The sequence below is a fragment of the Gossypium hirsutum genome, chromosome A05 (assembly GCF_007990345.1).
Source record: "Gossypium hirsutum isolate 1008001.06 chromosome A05, Gossypium_hirsutum_v2.1, whole genome shotgun sequence".
NCBI classification, from domain to species: domain Eukaryota; kingdom Viridiplantae; phylum Streptophyta; class Magnoliopsida; order Malvales; family Malvaceae; genus Gossypium; species Gossypium hirsutum.
The window spans coordinates 51,177,257-51,191,582 of NC_053428.1; the positions used below are offsets into that span (position 1 = coordinate 51,177,257).

At 40.2% G+C, this 14,326-nt stretch overlaps 1 non-coding gene across 1 annotated transcript; it reads left to right on the forward strand.

Annotated features, from left to right (window-relative positions):
• LOC121229917 (small nucleolar RNA R71) lies at nt 1–107 on the forward strand. The gene has a single exon (XR_005927868.1). It is a non-coding gene; the product is annotated as a small nucleolar RNA R71 (small nucleolar RNA).
• The last annotated feature ends 14,219 nt before the right edge of the window (nt 108–14,326 follow it).

The following is a 14,326-nucleotide window of genomic DNA, read 5'->3' on the forward strand; positions in this document are numbered from 1 at the left end:
AACCCATGGTGAGAGCACCTTCTCAATAAATCCTTGTATCTCTCCCATACATCATATAATGTCTCTAAATTGATCTGCACAAAGGAAGAGATGTCGTTCCTCAACTTGGTTGTCTTAGCCGGTGGGAAGTACTTTAGCAGAAACTTTTCGGTTATTTGAGCCCATAAGGTGATGGAACCTCATGGTAAAGAGTTCAACCACTATTTTGCTTTGTTCCTCAACGAGAAATGTAACACCCCTAATCCGTATCCATCATCGGAGTAAGGTTACTAGGTATTATTGACCAAAACACATCATCACATACATTTATACATTTAATATCAAAATCCATTTCTCTCAATCATATTGTCCCTTCTAAGGTCATACAAGACCTTAAAACATCCTTAGAAGTGGTTCGGGACTAAACCGATATCATTTGCAAATTTTGAGAAACTTAGAAAATTTTAAAACATTTAAGGGTCACATGCCCGTGTGAACAGGCCATGTGCCTCACACGGCCACCAGACACGCCTGTGTTACAAGTCGTGTGAAAACAGGGCATACATACTGACTTGAACCACACGACTAAGGACACGCCCGTGTGCCATGACCATGGGAGAACTAGAGAGGTTACTGACTTGGGTCACACGACCGACCACACGCCCATGTGCGAGCCTGTGTGCCATACACAGGGCCAGTAGACACGCCGTGTGTCTAGGCCTTTTCAAAATTGTAAGGTGTACTGACTTTAATTTGAAGGGTACCCCAGGGGACACATGGCCGTATAACATGACCGTGTGTCACACACGACTGAGACACATGCCCGTGTTGACAAAAATAGGCCATTTAAAAAGCCAATTTGCCACCCTACTCTCATGTACACAAAGCAATCCAGATGATACCATTTCAATACATATTTTAGCAATCAAAACATGTTATGCCATTCACATATCATGCTATCTATCCATAACTATTTCAAATACTGAAATCCTTAATCAAAAACATACCAAATCTATATATCCATAATCATCACAACTTGCATAAATTTCGAATGCATTAACTCATAATCTTACCATCTATTTCAAATCATATAACACACCATATCATCATCTCAAACCAAACCAACTCATAAAGCATTATATACATCACATGTAACACTTACCAAACACATAATTCAAGCCAACTTAAATGGCTATACATACCACATTTACAAGCCAAATCTCATGGCTAATATCATGACTCAAAACAAACCAAAATAACACTAGCCTATACATGCCATATATCATATATACAAAACTTCAAAAGTACCAACAAGTTGATTCGATAGTGTGATGATGGTTCTCGATGATCCTTGATGTCCGAGCTAGCTTCGATACTCTATAAAAAAAAGACAAATAACACACAGTAAGCTTTATAACTTAGTAAGTTCATACCAAATATACTCAACAGTTCATAATATACAAATCATCAATTAATAAACACTTAGTAGTTCCCATATCATCATTCAATTCTAATCCATGACCCTTTATCATGTATATACAAATTCATCAAGCTTCATACACATAGTATAAACTACCATATAGGTATCATACGTACCTGTACTTTCCTGTATTTATTTATTTCATTCTCACATCTTTGTTCAACATGTTAAATCATTCAGAAATCTTTCAATGCTCTAAGAACTCGCACACTTACTACATAAATGATTAGCCGAAGCGCTAACAATCTCGCACACTTAGTGCCATCACATTAAATCGAAGCTACCTTGATATCACACACTTAGTGCCTATATAGCTGAAGCTATTCCAATTCACCCACTAAGTGCTATTTATAGCCGAAGCTATTTTGAAACGCACATTAAGTGCCTAACATAGTCGATTTGTCATCGTACGCAATCGTAGTCACATATATACAATTTATGCAATATTAAAGCATTAAAAACATAATTGTAGCAATGTTTATCACGTACACTTACCTCGTACATGGAATTGACGAATCGGATCAATTACTCGATAACCTTCGATTTTCCCCGCTCTAAATCCGAGTTCTTTCTTTCTTGATCTATATGTATTAAAAATTAACTCATTTAATTACCAATTCATTCAATTTAATCCACAAACACATATTCAGGCATTTTTACACTTTAGCCCTTAAAGTTCAACATTTATTCAATTTAGTCCCTATTTCACAAAAACACAAAATTCACACAATTCAATTTAAACACATGCCAACCGAATTTCATAGGGACCTCTAGTAGCGCTAAACATTCATTTATTCATACATTTAACCCCACATTTTTCATTTTTACAAATTAACCCCTTTTGTGTAATTTCGTAAAAAATCACTTTACAAAACATAATAATCTCTCAACAAATACTCATTTTCCATCATCAAGCATTCAAGAATTCAAGCATTCATCAATGGAAACTTTCAAAATCATCAACACTTTCAAAAATTGAGGCATAGGCTAGCTAGTACTTAAAGCAACAATCACAAAAACATAGAAATCATCAAAACTGATAAAAATGAACTTACAATTAGCAAGAGCAATGTTTGAACCTTCAAGCCCTAAAAATGGTGTTTTTCACCTCTTAATTTCGGCTAGAAGCCATTTTACAAATTTAACCTTAATGAAACCTTTATAAATTCATCCAGTATATATCCATTTATGACCATTCCCAGTATCAATGGTCTAATTACAACATAAGGACCTTTCATTTGATAAGCCATAGGAATTAGGAACTTTTAACAAATGGAATGCAACTTTTGCATTTTACGCGATTAAGTCCTTTTTCTCAAATTGAACTATTAAACGTTAAAATTGGCTGACGAAATTTTCACACATACATAATCACATGCTATAAACACTAAAAATAATATTAAAATCATTTTATGACATCATATTTGTAACAATCCAAAACCGGCCCAGACGTTATGGCCGAATCTGACGTGCCACATTGAAGTTAAAAATCCATGTTTCGTTTTAGTGCTTTAAAAACTGAATTTTGTTAAGCTAACAAAGTGAATGGGAGCTGGGCACCAGGTAAGAATTCGTAATAGAGGAGGCGAGCCATGAAGTTTGCTTAAGTACCAAGCTCTTCGAATGGATCCAATCCTAGACATGCCCACAACCATTGCCACACTTGGTTAAATCGAGTTGTAATTTATTTAAGTTGAAATCTTTGATAAATCGGATAATCGTGGTGTGGTGTTATTTTGAAAACAATTATCATTTTGAAAACACTTCCTAAGTCTAGCCCATTTATTGACAAACAGATTAAAGTTATTAAAAATAAATTAATCCCAGAAAAGAAAGAAAATCAAGTCAAAATGGCCTTATTACAACCCAAAAATAAATAATAAATAAAGCAAACTTTATGATAACCAAACACTTATTCAAAAGCCCAAGGGAAATCACCGTGGCCACTCTGAATCCCCTCCAACTCTAAGTCGCCAAATCAAGGCTCACCTGCAAGGTTAACGAAAGGGGGTGAGTTTGGAAACTCGATGTCTAACAAGCCCCTTTCAGAGCCTAAAGCAATATCAGCCTGCTGGGCCTAAGCCCAACTTCAATCTCAGCTTATATTGGGCCGAAGCCTTTTCATATTTCATATTACTGGGCCGAAGCTTTTACTGTAAATGGTATGGCCCATAGGCCCATTTCAATATCACATGTAATATCAATGAATGTATGCAATCCCATTTGGGGAGACTACTCAACCCACCATCCGCTACTCTCCACCCTTACCAACCAACACACAATGTGGGGAATAACTCAACCCACCCAACCAACACACCACTGGCAGCATAGCTGCTTTATCATAAATCTGGAGGCCTAGCCTCTTTAATAACTAGGGCAAAGCCCTTTTCGGTAAACTGGGGCATAAGCCCTTTTGCACATCATCCATCCATATAAAAACTGAACCCAATGCATTTATGAATTCATCATGTGCATTTCATACATATCATGTGCATATCATATCAATCATGTATATTATATCCCACGTATCAAATTTATAATTAAACCCTAGGGGTATAATGGTCATTTTTACCTAGGGAAAAACAATCATTTTCATATTATAAAGGTAGTTTCATAATTTTACCAAATATTAGAGTTTTCCATGTTCATCATTAGTTACTAACCATTCATATGTTTTAAACAGCGATTCTGGCCCATTTTTCGCGATACCGAGTTATTGGGCCAAAAACCCCTAATGGGCCCTACATAGCTGATTTTATCGTCTAGGACCATTTAGCCTATATTCCATAATGTTGTTACCAGTCTTAATGCGCAATTTAATAGGTTTTCATTTTCTACCAATTTTACCCAAATGGGCCCAAAAGCCCATTGGGCCCAACTTCAGCCCCTCGAGGCCCAACATACCGTAATGCCAAAAATCGTGCTCTTACCTGTTCCAACGATCCCGATCATCAACTTAGCGAATCTAACTAACCAATGAGTGTTCGCTTGCTCACAAGTCCTCGAAATGCCAGAATTTCAGCATTTCGGCTTTTCGGCATTTATCGTTTTAAGCTATGAAAAAGGGTTCGTTACACACCTGTTTTGCGATATTCCTCGACGAGATCTCCTACACGATTTCTCCTATAATCAACCGTTAATACATCAGCTCACAATAATTGAACCAAATCGAGAACCATCTAATATCAACACTTACACATTCAGCCACCCTCCATAATGGCCTTAAGAATCTTACCTTTGCCGAAATTGATGACTAACTCTAGCCACTCCGATGATCAAAACTAATCCAAGTCGACCTATGCCTTGCTGCTCCTCTACTAAACAAACCATAAAAAGATTAAAAGAAAAAACCAATAGAGCCTATACCCACATTCGGCCATCTCCTAAACTATAGGGCTTTCGGCTTTTGTCAACAGTTACTATAGGAATCGTTTAGAGTTCGAGCACTTACCAGAGTCTCTCTTCTTGAATCCGTTTATGCGTAAAAGATAAAGGGATTGGCCACCAAAAAGTGAAAAGAAAAAGAGGTTTGCTGGTCAACAAGAAATCAGCACCACCTAGCTTCACAGATTTCGGCTTTTGCGGTATTTCGACAGTAGTGGTGGTAAGAAAAATAATAGGTGAACGAAGGGGAGTAGTGGGCTGGTTTTGGAAAAGAAAAAAAAAGGAAAAGATGAAAGGGAGGAAGGTAGATTCGGCTGGAAAAGAAAAGAGAGAAAAAGACTACACCAAAAGGAGAAAACGGCACACCCTAATTCCTATTGCCGAAAATCCCTAACTAAAACCCCTCTGCCGAAATCTGCTTCTAATCCCCTCAATTTGGCTAAGCTCTATCCTCCTCTCAAATCCCTAAAATCTCTCCCCTTATCTCTCGTTAATTCATGCATTTGACTGATTCAAACTCTCCCACAGAGTTCCATCCAGCTTTAAACTCTAGCATGCACAAGCATAAAAATAACATTACCTTTGCCATCACAGGGAATCGAACCCTGGTCTTCCCCCAGCACTTACATGCCACCTTTATAGCTCCCTAGTGGCGTCACTTAGCCACTTTACCAGAGGATCTTTTGTGTTACATATTACCCACAAATTTTAATAAGACCACCTATCCGAGGCCCCTAACTTTTTAAGTCCAAAATTCAAAAATTCCACCGGGTTTTGGCTAGCACATGGGCCTTCCATAACCCCATTTACCTACCCAAATTATGAATTCCACAACAAAATACCAAATTTTAAAAAATTTATCAAAATATCGAGAATCGCGAAAAAACCTGAAAATCAGGATGTTACAACTCTACCCTCCTTAAAGAAATTTCGGCCTCAAAATTTACCAAATCCAAACAGTTGCGGGTACTGCTGACGCATCGCCTCTTCGGTCTCCCAAGTAGCTTCTTCCTTGCCATGGTTCCTCCAAAGTACCTTCACTAATGGGACTAACTTCCTTCTCAACACCTTGACATCACGATCAAGTATTTGCACAGGTTCCTCTTCAAAAGTCAAATCCGACTGTACTTCGATTTCTACAACTGGGACGATATGAGTTGGGTCCGAACGATATCGCCTTAGGATGGACACATGAAAAACGTCATGAATACGATCTAGCTCTGGAGGTAACTCTAGTTGATAAGCCACCGACCCTATCCGCTTAATAATTCGGTAAGGCCCAATAAACCGTGGGCTCAACTTACCCTTCTTACCAAATCTCAATATCTTCTTCCAAGGCGAAACTTTCAAAAAGACCATGTCCCCTACTGCATATTCAATATCCTTACGTTTCAGATCGGCATAAGACTTTTGTCGATCCCTTGCCTCTTTCAACCGATTCCTGATCACCTTAATCTTGTCTTCAGTATCTGTTACCAACTCTGGCCCAAGTACTTGCCTTTCCCCCAATTCTGCCCAACAAGTAGGCGAACGACACCTTCGCCCATATAGTGCCTCGTAAGGAGCCATCTGAATACTTGCTTGGTAACTGTTGTTATACACGAACTCCGCCAATGGCAAATAGTCCTCCCAGCTACCCCTAAACTCAATAACACAACCTCTCAACATGTCTTCTAAAATCTGAATGACCCTCTCTGACTGCCCATCCGACTGAGGGTGAAAAGCCGTACTGAAATCCAATCGCGTTTCCAACGCCTAATGCAACTTCTGCCAAAACTGAAATGTAAACCTTGGGTTTCGGTCAGAAATTATCGATACTGGTACTCCATGCAACCGCACTATCTCTGCCACATACAACTTGGCCAGCTTTTGAAGTGAGTAATCGGTTCGGACAGGAATGAAATGGGCAGATTTTGTGAGCCTATCCACAATTACCCAAACCGAATCCTTCTTAGAAGGTGTCAATGGCAACCCACTTACAAAATCCATAGTTACCCTTTCCCACTTCCAAAGTGGTATCTTTACCAGCTGTAACAATCCTGAAGGCAGTTGGTGCTCGGCCTTCACTTGTTGACATGTCAAACATCTCCCCATAAATTCGGTCACTTCTCGCTTAAGCCCAGGACACCAATATAGCTCCCGTAAGTCTCGATACAATTTACTCACTCCTGGATGCATCGCACAAGGTCCTTTATGTGCCTCTTTCAACATCATCAATCTCAAGTCAGAGTCCTTCGGCATATAAATTCTTCCTCGAAAACAAAGAACTCCCTCGCTATTTATCCCAAAGTCTGGATTCTCCTCCTTCTCCACTTGCTGAAACCGAGAAACCAACGACTCATCCTTCAACTGTTGCTTCTTAATCTGTTCTATCCAAGTCGGTCTCACTTGTAACTCTGCCAATAAACTTCCATTTTCATACAAACTTAGACGAGCAAACATTGCCTTCAACTCCGCCACAGTCCTTCGACTTAACGCATCAGCCACGACATTTGCCTTTCCTGGATGATAATCGATCGAGTAGTCATAGTCCTTTAACAACTCTATCCACCTTCGCTGTCTAAGATTCAGCTCCTTTTGAGTCAGCAAGTACTTAAGACTCTTGTGATCCGTATAGATAATACATCTCTCCCCATACAAGTAATGCCTCTATATCTTAAGCGCAAAAATCACCGCTACCAACTCCAAGTCATGTGTAGGATAGTTCACCTCGTGAGGCTTAAGCTATCGTGAAGCATAAGCGACCACCTTACCCTCTTGCATCAACATGCAGCCCAAACCTACATGTGACGCGTCATTGCAAACAGTGAAATCCTTACCAGACTCTGGTTGAATCAACACTGGCGCTTCTGTCAAAACCTTCTTCAGCTTCTTAAAAGCCTCTTGCTACTTATTCGTCCAAACAAAAGGTGCTCCCTTCCTTATAAGTTTCGTTAACGGTGCTGCCAACACAGAAAATCCTTCCACGAATCTCCGATAATAACTTGCCAACCCCAGAAAACTTCAGATCTTTGTTACTGATCTCGGTGGCTTCCATTCCAGAATTGCCTCAATCTTTAGAGGGTCCACCTTGATCCCCTCAGCAGACACAACATGCCCCAAGAAAGTGACTTCCTTTAGCCAAAACTCGCACTTACTAAACTTTGCATAAAGTTGCTTTTCCCTTAGCACTTGCAGAACAACACGAAGATGCTCATCATGCTTCTCTTTCGTTTCCGAATACACCAAGATATCGTCAATAAAAATGACTACGAACCGATCCAAGTATGGCTGGAACGCCCGATTCATTAAATCCATGAATGCTGCTGATGCATTAGTCAAACCAAAAGGCATTACCAGAAACTCGTAATGACCATATCGAGTCCTGAATGCTGTCTTATAAATATCCACTTCTTTAACTCTCAACTGATGATATCCTGACCGAAGGTCGATCTTAAAAAATACCGAGGTTCCTCTCAGTTGATCAAACAAATCGTCAATTCTTGGTAACGGATACTTGTTCTTGATGGTCAGTTTATTCAACTGCCGATAGTCAATACACATTCGCATAGTCCCATCTTTCTTCTTTACGAACAACACTGGTGCGCCCCATGGGGATACACTTGGTCTTATAAACCCTCTATCCAACAGTTCCTAAATCTAAGCTTTCAATTCTACCAACTCCTTAGGTGCCATCCTATAAGGCGCAATGGACACAGAATCTATTCCAGGTAACAAATCGATTTCGAACTCGACTTCTCTGCTCGGGGGTAATCTAGGAAGTTCCTCTGGGAATACATCTTGAAATTCCTTAATGGTCCTAACCGACTCTACCGTTATCTCCTCCAGTTCAGTTTGACTTACAAAAGCCAAGTACGCCTCACAACCTTTTCGCATCAACTTCTCGGCCCTTAAAGCCGAAACAACATTGGACAAATAATTCCTTCATTCCCCTATGATCATTATCTCCTCATCTTTGGCAGTTCTTAGTACCATTCTGTTTGCAGTACAATCCAACGTCGCCTTATGCTTGGTTCGCCAGTCCATTCCCAAGATAAGATCAAAATCCCCAAATGGCAGCTCCATCAAATCTCCTTCAAAAATCTTACCTTGTGTCTCTAAAGGCACCACCCTAAAGAGTTTATCTACCTTAACCGAGTGTTCTAAAGGGCTTATCACCGATACCCCACTCACAGTCTCCTCAGAAAGCAACCTAATTCCCCAGATACATCACAAGCAACATACGAGTGAGTGGAACCTACATCAATCAAAGCAGTGCAAGGCGTACTATGAATGAAGAACGTACCGGCTATAACATAAGGAGCGCCACCCTCCTCAAGACGTCGTGCAGCATAAACCAATGCCTGCTGTCGAGCTTCAGCATGTCTAGCACCCCTGCCAGGTGCCTCACGTCCTCGTCCATTACCATTGCCACCTCTACCTCGCCCACGACCTCTCTGTGGTAGTGGTCCTCCTCGCTGTGGTTGGACATCCCTTTGCTCCGTAGCTAGTTCCTGAGCTGTTCTCCGAGGATATTCTCTAAACTTATGCTCCTTGGAACCACATCGAAAACATGCTCCAGTTCATTTCCAGCATTCCCCCATATGCACCTTACCACAGTCCCTGCAAGCCTGCAGTCTAAAAGTATTTACTAGAACTGCTCGAACCGATTCCTCCATCCTTACTCTTTTAACGTTCCGATTCGTAGCACTCTAGGGTCTAAAATCCCTCTTAAATCTGGGTCGATCCTTCTCACGATTCTACCGCTCAGTCTGTTTTACCTTCTCGGCTATCTTAGCTTCTCTACCAATGCAGCAAAATCACGCTCCCTCTGTGGAGCTATTAATATCCTAAGCTCATCGTGGAGGCCATCCTCAAACCGAACACTGCGCTCATACTCAGTTGCAACTATCCCGCTGGCATATCGACTCAGCCTCAAAAACTCTGCCTCATACTCCGCGACAGTCTTATTACCCTAAGTCAGATTCAAAAATTCCTTTCGACGAGCATCCACATAACTAGCTCCAACATACCTCCCCTTAAAAGCAGTTTTGAACAATTCCCAGGTTACTCGCTCAATTGAGGTACTCTCCCTTACGGTGATCCACCATCGGTATGCCTTGTCACGTAGCAGCGACACAGCCCCCTTCAGCTTTTGCTCCACAGAGCAATCTAAATCGTCCATAATCCACTCTATTGCCTCTAGCCAATACTCCGCCACATTTGGGGCTACTCCAGATACGCCCCTAAAAACTTCTGCTCCGTTAGCCCGAAGTCGCTCGGAGATGGATCCCCTATTTACTGTCCCAATGCTAGCTCCAGCAACTCTTTCTAAAACCCTTAACATGGCTTGGGAAAAAGCATCATCCCCCGCAGCCTGATCATAAGACCCAGTCTCTGTTGCCTGTGGCACAGATGCCTCCTTAGCTGGCCTATGCCCTGAGGATGAAGGTTCAGCTTGCACCCTTCCGCGACCACGTTCGCGGCCACGTCCACGAGTTCCTCTTGTACTCATATCGACTTATCTGATTACGAATTTTATGATATTAGTATAATGTTCAATTGTTTATTACGAGATGTCTTATGGAAATATAACAGTTCAAGGATTGTTTCTGCATCGTCGTAGCCTAGCTACAGTTTTCATTCCTACTGTTTTACAGTTCTACCCTTATCTAAAGTATCATAGTAGGGTCTCAGTTCTATTTATAGCATCAAATCATTATCACATATCGTAAAGAGAATATACTTACAGACTTGGTGCCGGGGATTCAGTGTGCCACTTCTTTCTCCAAACCAAAAACCACAAACCATGTATTTAATCATAGAAAATAGATTTTCTTAAAATTTGCAAAAAATATCTTTGTTTTGAAATTCTCGATTTTAGACCCATACAAAAAAAAACTTAAACCATTTTATCATGTATACCTTTATAAAACATTTTTGAGAAGATCTTTCCAAAACTATTTCCAAAAACAACCCTTCTTGGTAAATTTTTTTCGAAAAGTTTTTTTTGGACCCGATCCATAGCCGAGTTGTTGCAATCGGGCTCTGATACCACTAAATGTAACACCCCAAACCCAGCCCAGGCGTTAAGGCCGAATCTGTCGTGCCACATTGAAGTTAAAAATCCATGTTTCGTTTTAGTGCTTTAAAAACTGACTTGTGTTAAGCTAACAAAGTGAATGGGAGCTGGGCACCAGGTAGGAATTCGTAACAGAGGAGGTGAGCCATGAAGGCTGCTTAAGTACCAAGCTCTTCGAATGGATCCAATCCTAGACATGCCCACAACCATTGCCACACTTGGTTAAATCGAGTTTTAATTTATTTAAGTTGAAATCTTTGATAAATCGGATAATCGTGGCGTGGTGTTATTTTGAAAACAATTATCATTTTGAAAACACATCCTAAGTCTAGCCCATTTATTAACAAACAGATTAAAGTTATTAAAAATAAAATAATCCCAGAAAAGAAAGAAAATCAAGTCAAAATGGCCTTATTACAACCCAAAAATAAATAATAAATAAAGCAAACTTTATGAAAACTAAACACTTATTCACAAGCCCAAAGGCGATCACCGCGGCTACTCTGAATCCCCTCCAGCTCTAAGTCCCCAAATCAAGGCTCACCTGCAAGATTAAGGAAAGGGGGTGAGTTTGCAAACTCGATGTGTAACAAGCCCCTTTTAGAGCCCAAAGCAATATCAGCCTGCTGGGCCTAAGCCCAACTTCAATCTCAGCGTATACTGGGCCGAAGCCTTTTCATATTTCATATTACTGGGCCAAAGCCTTTATTGTCAACGGTATGGCCCATAGGCCCATTTCAATATCACATGTAATATCAATGAATGTATGCAAGCCCATTTGGGGAGACCACTCAACCCACCATCCGCTACTCTCCACCCGTACCAACCAACACACCATGTGGGGAATAACTCAACCCACCCAACCAACACACCACTGGCAGCATAGCTGCTTTATCATATATCTGGAGGCCTAGCCTCTTTAATAACTGGGGCAAAGCCCTTTTCGGTAAACTGGGGCAAAGCCCTTTTCAATAAACTGGGGCATAAGCCCTTTTCGGTAAACTGGGCATAAGCCCTTTTGCACTTCCTCCATCCATATAAAAACCCAACCCAATGCATTTATGAATTCATCATGTGCATTTCATACATATCATGTGCATATCATACATATCATGTGCATATCATATCAATCATGTATATCATATCCCACGTATCAAATTTATAATTAAACCCTAGAGGTATAATGGTCATTTTTACCTAGGGGCAAAACAGTCATTTTCATATTATAAAGGTAGTTTCATAATTTTACCAAATAATAGAGTTTTCCATGTTCATTATTAGTTACTAACCATTCATATGTTTTAAAAAGCGATTCTGGCCCATTTTTCGCGATACCGAGTTATTGGGCCAAAAACTCCTAATGGGCCTTACATAGCCGATTTTGTCATCTAGGCCCATTTAGCCTATATTCCATAATGTTGTTATCAGTTTTAATGCGCAATTTAACAGGTTTTCATTTTCTACCAATTTTACCCAAATGGGCCCGAAAGCCTATTGGGCCCAACTTCAGCCCCTCGAGGCCCAACCTACCGTAATGCCAAAAATCGTGCTCTTACTTGTTCCAATGATTCCGATCATCAAATTAGCGAATCTAACTAACCAATGAGCGTTCACTTGCTCACAAGTCCTCGAAATGCCAGAATTTTGACATTTCGGCTTTTCGGCATTTATCGTTTTTAGCTATGAAAAAGGGTTTGTTACACACCTGTTTTGCGATATTCCTCGACGAGATCTCCTACACGATTTCTCCTATAATCAACCGTTAATAGATCAGCTCACAATAATTGAACCAAATCGAGAACCATCTAATATCAACACTTACACATTCGGCCACCCTCCATAATGGCCTTAAGAATCTTACTTTTGCCGAAATTGATGACTAGCTCTAGCCACTCCGATGATCCAAACTAATCCAAGTCGACCCTATGCCTTGCTGCTCCTCCACTAAACAAACCATAGAAATATTAAAAGAAAAACCCAATAGAGCCTATACCCACATTCGACTATCTCCTAAACTATAGGGTTTCAGCTTTTGTCAACAGTTACTATAGGAATCGTTTAGAGTTAGAGCACTTACCACAGTCTCTCTTCTTGAATCCGTTTATGCTTAAAAGATAAAGGGATTGGCCACCAAAAATTGAAAAGAAACAGAGGTTTGCTGGTCAACAAGAAATCAGCACCACCTAGCTTCACAGAATTCGGCTTTTGCGGTATATCGGCAGTAGTGGTGGTAAGAAAAATAATAGGTGAACGAAGGGGAGTAGTGGGCTGGTTTTGGAAAATAAAAAAAAGAAAAGATGAAAGGGAGGAAGGTAGATTCAGCTGGAAAAGAAAAGATAGAAAAAGACTACACCAAAAGGAGAAAACGACACACCCTAATTCCTATTGCCAAAAATCCTAACTAAAACCCCTCTACCGAAATCCCCTCTCTAATCCCTTCAATTCGGCTAAGCTCCATCCTCCTTTCAAATCCCTAAAATCTCTCCCCTTATCCCTCCTTAATTCATGCATTTGACTGATTTAAACTCTTCCACAGAGTTCCATCCAGCTTTAAACTCTAGCATGCACAAGCATAAAAATAACATTACCTTTGCCATCACAGGGAATCGAACCCAGGTCTTCCCCCAACACTTACACGCCACCTTTATGGCTCCCTAGTGGCGTCACTTAGCCACTTTACCAGAGGATCTTTTGTGTTACATATTACCCACAAATTTTAATAAGACCACCTATTCAAGGCCCCTAACTTCTTAAGTCCAAAATTCAAAAATTCCACCGTGTTTTGGCTAGCACATGGGCCTTTCATAAGCCCATTTACCTACTCAAATTATGAATTCCACAACCAAATACAAAATTTTAAAAACTTTACCAAAATATCGAGAATCGCGAAAAAACCCAAAAATCAGGATGTTACAAGATTTGTGGACCCGAAACCATTTTTCCAATTTAGCTAAAACCAGGCTGTTACAACTCTCCCCCTTAGGGATTTTCGTCCCCAAAAATCTTACCAATAAATAGATTTGGATATTGCTTTCTCATAGTATCCTCAGGTTGCCATGTGGCTTCTTCAACCCCGTGTCGATGCCATAATACTTTCACTAACGCTATTCTTTTATTTCTGAACTCATTGATCTCACGAGCTAGAATTTAGATTGGTTCTTCACTATACGATAAATCTAGTTAAATTTCAACCTTAGTTGGGAAAATGATATGTGAAGGGTCAGATCGGTATCGTTGAAGCATCGATACATGAAATACATTGTGAATCTTTTCTAACTCAGATGGCAATGCTAGCCAATACGCAACTTGTCCAATTCGCTCGATGATTTCATACGGCCCAATAAATCGCGGACTCAATTTGCTTTTACGACCAAATCGAAGTATTTTCTTCCATGAAGATACTTTTAGAAACACTCTAACCC